The sequence below is a fragment of the Perca fluviatilis genome, chromosome 12 (assembly GCF_010015445.1).
Source record: "Perca fluviatilis chromosome 12, GENO_Pfluv_1.0, whole genome shotgun sequence".
Lineage (NCBI taxonomy): Eukaryota > Metazoa > Chordata > Actinopteri > Perciformes > Percidae > Perca > Perca fluviatilis.
The window spans coordinates 29,223,827-29,231,995 of record NC_053123.1 but is presented as its reverse complement, the minus strand read 5'-3'; the positions used below and the strand labels follow the sequence as shown (position 1 = coordinate 29,231,995).

Below are 8,169 nucleotides of genomic sequence, written 5' to 3'. Positions count from 1 at the left end.
AGCAAGAAGCAAAACAGAAATGAGGCAAAACAACATGTCTGTGAAAGAAAATTGGTGAATGTGCAGTATGTGTGTGTGTGTGTGTGTGTGTGTGTGTGTGTGTGTGTGTGTGTGTGTGTGTGTGTGTGTGTGCTTTAAGAAGAGCGGTGAGAAAAGGAGGTAGATGGATGGCTGCTGGCTTTACTCATCATGACTTCACTACAGAAATAGCCAGCAGCACAACAACAGGCCGACACATTGCAGTGACACCTTTTAGAGTTGTGGGACATTTTGTGTGTGTGTGTGTGTGTGTGTGTGTGTGTGTGTGTGTGTGTGTGTGTGTGTGTGTGTGTGTGTGTGTGTGTGTGTGTGTGTGTGTGTGTGTGTGAGAAAGACAGACACACAGAAAGATAATGTAATGGTATAGTGGTAATGGTAAGAAGGGGGAGGCAGAGTTTGAGGGAGCTCTGTATAGCTAATGTGTTTTGACACGCCCTGCCTTAGTTTCCTGCTTCCATGGCGATGTCAGTAATTTCCCCAAGTAAATGTTGAATTTTATCTTGGTCTGAAAGTGGTTTTGAGTTCTTACTGTTTGATTTTGACAAATCACCTAATTCTCATGTCTATTTACAAGCTGCACTTTGTTTGCAACAATTTGTTTTCTTCTTTTTTTCCGTTACACTTGGAGTTATAATACATTGTAAAACATAAATTTGGACTGTTGCTAAACTTGAATTTGATCCTCTCAAAATGATGAATAATGTTTGAATCATTGCAGAGAATGCTGTAATTGTATTTGCTGAGCTGAACAGTTTTGAGTTTTACAGTCTACATTTTTGTTAAAAGTGAAATTCAAAATAGAATAAACACATTTTGGAAAAAATAGAAACCGCTTTTAACGCCTCAGTCATGAGAGTATCAAGTTTTTTGTTGTCATATGCATGCACAGAAATAACAGAGAAGCAGTCGTTGGCAATGAAATTCTGAGATCTCAGGCTCCCTCCAACAATACTCATTTGATTATGTACAAAAAGAAAAACACAAGTAAAAATTAGAACATGAAATCATGCAGAGATTAAAAACATTGAGACAAAATGTTGGGCTTTTTTGCCTTTAATTTTGACAGGACAGCTAGGTGAGAAAGGGGGAAGACATGCAGGAAATCATCACAGGTCGGATTTGAACCCTGGACCTGGCCATACACACACACACACAGTGTGTGTATTTATATATATATATATATATATATATATATATATATATATATATATATATATATATATATATTGCATAAATAAGAATATATAATGTTAATTTTCCTGTTCACTGATGTGGATGATGTAGGGAAAAAAAAATACAAAAAGGGAAAGACCGATTTAACTCTGCAGAAGGGTGAATGGAGGAGGGAAAAAGACGACCCACTCACAGCTGTTGATCAGTGAGACAGAAAGAGGGAAGTGAGCTCGAGAGGAACACAGGGGGAAGCAGAGAGAGAGAGAGAGAGAGCGTGCAAGAGAGAGAATTAACCATGCACACATGAGAATCAGAGAGAGAGAGAGAGAGAGAGAGAGAGAGGAGAGGGGAGGGCAGCAGAGGAAGAAAAAAAGGCTTAATCAATTCAGGGTAGACGGGAGGGATGTTGCTGCTGTCCCTGCCGAGGCTCCAGTGCCTCTGCTGTCGTGCTGCATGTAGCCGAGTGTTTGTGTGAACAGAGAGGACGACTCGGCTGCTGCTGCTGCTGACTGTTTACTGGGAACCAGACACCAGCCCAGCCACGACTCCACATCCTGGAGCCCACTGACTGACTGTCCGACTATAGCTGGGTCTTCAGTAAACGAGCAAACAGGGATGATACATGGACTAAAGAGGGAGCAGCAATAGCCCGAGGTAGGGAAGACTTTCTCTGTGATTACTCTTCCTCATCTTCCATTTCTGTCTTGCTTCCATGTCGATGTTCATGCTGTTTTTTGTTGTTGTTGTTATCAGTGTCGTCTGCTCTCTCTTTGCTGTTTCTCCCTTGACTCTGTTTTTTCCCCCAGCTCATTCTTAAATATCTTTGTTTGTGCCTTTTCTCGCTCCAACTTTTTATTTATTAATTTCGTCAATTTACTATATCTGAACCAAAGATGCTGATGAGGCTTTGCGATGTTGATTTCAAGCGAAAATAAATGGCATCAGAACTTGTCTGGTAGTTGAGGAGGTTTAAAACGACACTGGATGTGATGTGGGATTGGGTGGAGATGGATTTAAAACAAAATGTCTCAGACTCATTCTACCTCAGGAACAAAACAAATTCAACAACAACATAGGATCTATAATGCAGTCAGATCCCTTGGTATCCAGTGACGGTGTCGAGCCTAACCTCTAAGGGTCAGGTCAGTCTTTTCTGTGAATAAAAAAAAATATCTATAAAAATGCTCATTTTGTAATGATACAGTAATGAACTGGAAATATACTGTAACATGTTTCACCAATAGGGTGACCTTTGTCAGGGAGTTGCAAGGAGAAGGGCATAACTCCTTTTGCAAAAACGTCTCTCATAACCAGATACTATACTTTTAACTTTTTTTCAACCAGGATGTATTAAAGTAATTGACCAAAAATGTGCATCAGTATTCTAGATTATTATTTCAATCTTGTGACGTCCTTCTTTCTGAATACTGTAACGCTTACATTTATTGTGAACTATAATTTCTTATCACTTTATATTTTAGTCTCTAATTAAACAATCTTTGTTTTTGAGTATGTGTTGCCCGTCTTACTCACTGTCACTCCCTTCTGATCCCGGGGTGCCTCCTTAAGAGCGATGCTTTAGCATGAGACGGCTGAGTTCTCGTGATTAATCGGCAGTCGGCGCGCCTAATTACATCTCATCAAGCAATCACCAAATGCGATGGTTATTTATCACTTGACAGCACCCACTTGCTCGGTGATAAAGATTAGGGAATCTCCGCCCGAGTCTCGACTGTTAGGATAATGAGCAGTGCAGAGAGAATCGGGCGAGGAGGACCAACACAGAGAATAAGAGACTGAATGGGGAGGAGAAAGACAGAGGATGGATAGAGGGTGAAGTGAACAGGATCTTTTAGCAGCGCTGAGATATGCAGTTCACGTTCGGAGTCCCATGAAAGAATATCATGTGTACAGGAAATGTCTGTGTGTCTCTGTGCGAGGCCGGCTGGTGGGTCAGGTGGAGGTCTGTGAAGATGGAGGCAAAAGCCTTCTGGATGACGATCATCAGACAGTAATTCATCACGTGGATTAAGAGGTGACCAATCGCCTGTCTCAATATGGATCTGTGTGATTAGGACGAGAGCATGCACAGACCCACTCAAATTGATTTCATTTCTGCACCGACCCGAAAACAAGACAACCCTGATTATGAGACGTCCCGTCTCCTTTCGCAACACCTGGCTTTTGAGCTTTTCAAAGACGATACACTGTTTAGCACTGCATCTTTTAAATAAAACACCGTAAATCACTATAAGGTAAATAATAGAGGAGCTTTGTACATGAATGTTCTGAGTGTTCCGAGCCATTACTGTCACTGACTGAATCAGTAGCTTTTGGTATTGCAGCTCCCCTCACAGGTGACTGAAAGCGTTGTCAGTATTTTACTTCCAGGTAAAAAACAGACACTGAGAGGCTGAGAAATCCACAAGAAACATGTGATAACTCTGTTGCAGAAGTGGTTGCTGAGCCATTAACCTTTGTTCATTTTGTTGTTCATAATTTTTTGTTTTGTGCTGAATGTAGTCCCAGGCCCGCCATTAGGAATTATAGACAGGGGGACAACGTTTTCCAAATTGGGCCCTTCATCCGCACCATAGCCATAGCCACAGCCCCCCCACCCCCCTCCCCAACAGCGGGCCTGGTAAGTCCGATATTAGTCTTGCATTGCCAGACCTGTCTCTGCAGCGCTGTAGAGTAAGGTCTGGCTACATCACAAATACATTATGGCATAGGAGAAAAATACACTCTGGGTTGTTTGAGTAAACCAATCACAATGGTCTTGTGCGGCGCTCTGCCCCGGACACAGCGACTGTTGCTCTGCAAAATAGTCTCAGGAAGGAACTTGTTTTGCACCCCGCAAAGAAAATGCCACATAAAATATTAAATTAATTTAACTGTTGACACAATACAGTAACGTGAGTTATTTAAAGCTGGCTACATGGTTAAAGGACAATTCCGGTGCAAAATGAACATAGGAGTTAATAACACATGATTACTGAGTCGACCATTCTCTTGGATTTGTTTTCATGCTAATTCGAGTGTGTCTCTAGCTTGAAACAAGCTAGCACAAACAGCTGATTAGCTTATAAAGCTAGTCGTCGGGGAAGAGGGTAAAGTAAAAAGAAATCGCTATTTCTATACCACTAACAAGGCTCAAAATAGCACCGCACTTCCACAGTAGCATAATGAGGGTTCCTACATGTAAACTGAAGCATTGAGAACTTTGTAAGCGTACAGACGGTTTATTAAAAAGATAGATGATAAATTATACAAGCAGGCGCCATCTTGGGAAAACGGTCATGACGAGTCGAACGACGAAATGAGTAAATGCCGTTAACATACAGTATTATTTGTACATCTTTACAATCATTCCATGAAAGAACCAAGCATGCCTTCCTTGTTGTACGATCCAAATATTATTCAAAATTTGACATTTTCAGCGTGTAGCTTGCTAGCTCAAAGTTTGTGGTTGTTTCCCGAAATGAACAGTGGTTGAGAAAGGCAACACAAAGAGAGCAGAAGTTGAGGGACATCCGGCACGTGGCGCAATCATCCGGGAAATGTATACCATTGATGGTATCCAAATAAAGGCCATTCAGTAGCTTGCAGACAGGTCCAATCTCCTTAATGAAATATATTCTGCCCACCTACTGCAGTGCTCTAGTTTGTCTCATAAAAACAGGCCTGCATGCCCTCAGTGGAATGTAAAGCCATGTGTCAGAGGATTTGTGATGGCTTTCAAGGAAGTTTAGGTTCCCTAATCATGGGATGTTTACAACAGATTTGCAGAAACTCTTCCACAACTTTATAGTTATAGATCTCGTCATACGTTTGCCCTCTTATGGACATAATGTGCAAAAAAAGATATTTCGATAGTTTGATTCTTTGTGTTTTGACAGCTCTAAGTGTATTGGATTGATCAGAAGAGCCTTCTGTGAGCCCCTTCTTGACAGTCGTTTGTTTGCTTTCCTTACTACCGTTTTTCTTCTTGTGCGCTAATTCGCCTCAACTCAATCTCTCACCGGCAGCTCAGAAAAAAGGCAGATGAAGGGCGATGAAGGGCGATGCATCGCAACGGTTTGTGACACACCGCAAAAACTAGGGCAGCCCAACTTGGACTGAATGCCGACAATCTTCTTGGTGTGTCTGGACCTTAAGACCCTCTAGGCACTTTCAATGTACAAAGGAGTTGGCAGTCACTATAAAGGGTGACAAAAGCTACATGAGACTGTAACTGTATCCCAGTGGAAAGATTCAGTTTTGAAGCAGCAACATGAAGTGTGTTAAGTTAAAATCCTGCTTTACTTTAACACCTCTGCAAACATGCGTTGAGTGGGCGTGATTGTTCGATCATCTGTTTTGTAAAAATGGGACACACCCTCTCTCTGATTCCACCGTTGGAGAGGGGGTTTCAGATGTTTCTGACAATACGATTAGCACTTTATTTGAAGCATTTTGAGGCTTTTAGGTCCGCATCATTACAGCTCTGAGCTCAGAGCAGATTTAAACACGGAGAGAATCATAAAATATCCTGTAATTTATGAAGTTTAAATCTGCTAAGAATAATGTATTTTGCTTTCAAGATATTTCTCAAATGATTTATTTATGTTTTGCTTAAATTCACAACATGACCAGAATCAGAACCAGGAATCGACAAGAATTAAAAAACTAAAACTAAAAATATGCTTCACTTATATGTTTGACCTTCACAGTGCAGAATGATGTATGTGCAGTTTGACACTTAACCCTCTGAGGTCTGAGGGCACTTTCAAATATCTTCGTAAATTTACCTTTCAAAGTTATTTGCATAAACTGATCCCTATGTGTTTCATATCAAAATGTTCAGGACAAACTCAGCTTTCCGTTGGCACTGCCCTTTAAATGCACAGCAACAATCAGTTGTGTATTAGCTTTGCCTTTCAATTCCCCACTGCGTTTTACACACAATCCCCCAGTTTCCATGACACCCAGGCCTTCCATAAATACTCCTGGTATTTGTGAGGCTACATCCCCAGTAGGTTAGAGAACAGAAAGCCACGGCCCTATGTGAGCCTAGCCTGCAGCAGAGCTAATCGCAGATCAATCCACGGCACTCTCAGATAGTTTGAGTGTCCGGGGTGTGCTCTGTGTCCTGTAGGTGTTGGCTACAGCAGATCACAGCACATCACACGTTTGATTTCTTTTTCCTATCCTCATTCATCTGTAACCTTGATAATGTAGACCTGCTGTAGGCAAATAACCGTGTGGTAGAACTTCAGCAGATGACTAACGACACCAAGGAAGATCTAACGTTCATTGTACTGGCCGCTGCTGCAAGCTGTGAAAACAGAGGTGAAAACTGAGATGATTCATTCTCTTCAGATGGAAAGAAACGATCACAGAGATCACATTTAAGGAAAGAAAAGCGCTAAGTGGAAACAGTGAGTTCTGATAATAGGGGGGCGAGAGGTGAAGCTTTTCTGTACAGTATGTGTGTCATGTCAGGTCCTGACACGGGATCAGCAGCACTCCTTTTATGGGTAAAGATGAAGCTCTAAGGTTAACCGTGCCCGCATGCAGTTCAGCATGTGAAACTACATTAGCCACTAAATTTGTCTTGAGCTACTGTTTATCTTCGGCCTGTGAACGTTGCTGCTGCCCTTTGATGCCCCGCGCTGAAACCCTCATACAGAAGGAAACTCCAGAGCAACACATCAAAACATATTTCACTCCGGCAGAAATGTTTTCCACTGTCTGAGAAGTGGTTCATTTTGGGACTAAATGACTAAAAGCTTCTAATTTGGAAAGGCCACTTCCCATGTGGTTGTTGTCACTGCTAATTCCCTCTGTCGGCCCAGGGGAGGGTGTACATTATACAGCAATGTGCCACCACTCATTGAATTTACCCGTTGTTTCTTTGTCAGCAAGAGCAGAACATTTTTTTGCCGCATTTTTTCTTTTTTAGGCCTATAGGCTAAATGGGACACATATATAATCCCCTTAAAAAAAAAGGAAAATTTACGCACACACTTTTCACCTCTGCATTTGGTGTATTAGTTGGTCAACATTTCGGCCCCAGGGACCTTTCTCAAGACACGATACAGTAAAGTGACATAGTGCATAGTGTTAAAATAAAAATCCCGATTACATGATGATTCACAGCTTTGATGGAGGTGTGTTCCCTGCATCACAACAGAGAAAAAGCAAGTGTTATGCGTGTTGCTTTCTACTCAACATAAATGATTTCCCCGAGGTCACATTGACATCAAAGCAAAAGACCATAGTCTGCCTGCCTTCTGTAGGATTGGGGAACGATAGTGGTCATGCTTAAAAAAACAAAACAAGGTTGACTTGAAGTTGGAAACAAACAGCGTGTCCTATTTTTATTTTTATTTGTTGACCCACCCGTCACCTCTTTCCTCCACACCACACAGACGTCACACTACATCATAACACTTCTTCCCTTCCTTCCTCCACTCATAAATACTGCAGTCGTTCGAGGGCGTATTGTCACTTGGACGTAAACGTGTCGTTTTGGGGCACTTTTGAAATGACTGATCCTGGGAGGACTGCGGTAGGCATTATTTCAGATGGGTGAGGGTGAAAAACACATGGACATCTTTTTTGTCCAGGTCCCAAAAAAACTGCTAATACTTCTGTATCTAATAAAGAACTCAAAGTGTTGTACTTCTTCTAATGTAATAAAATAGGAGTTTTAAAGGGAGCATTCAACAGCGTTGTGATTTCTTCAGTCAGGAGTTATTTAAGATGGGCCCAATTCCACTCACAGACTTTGATCCGCTATAAGTCCATGAGAGCTCAGGGCTGTGCCAGTGGGAAATCAGTGTTTGACGGCTCTCTGGTTGACTTTTTGAGCCCTTTATGCACACTCTCTTTCACTCTGCAACTCTTGTAGACTTTGCTCAAGAGAATAACCCACAATGTCTACCGTTTTGATATCAAAACTACGATTTTTAC

The 8,169-nt window shown here is 41.7% G+C and overlaps 1 protein-coding gene across 1 annotated transcript in view; it reads left to right on the top strand.

Annotated features, from left to right (window-relative positions):
- Positions 1-1,350: 1,350 nt before the first annotated feature.
- The window catches only part of LOC120569606 (diacylglycerol kinase beta), a 123,516-nt gene continuing 116,697 nt past the window's right edge, over positions 1,351-8,169 (top strand). The window contains exon 1 of the mRNA XM_039817540.1: positions 1,351-1,866. The gene's annotated coding sequence lies outside the window, so the exon portion shown is untranslated. The remainder of the gene's footprint in view (positions 1,867-8,169) is intronic.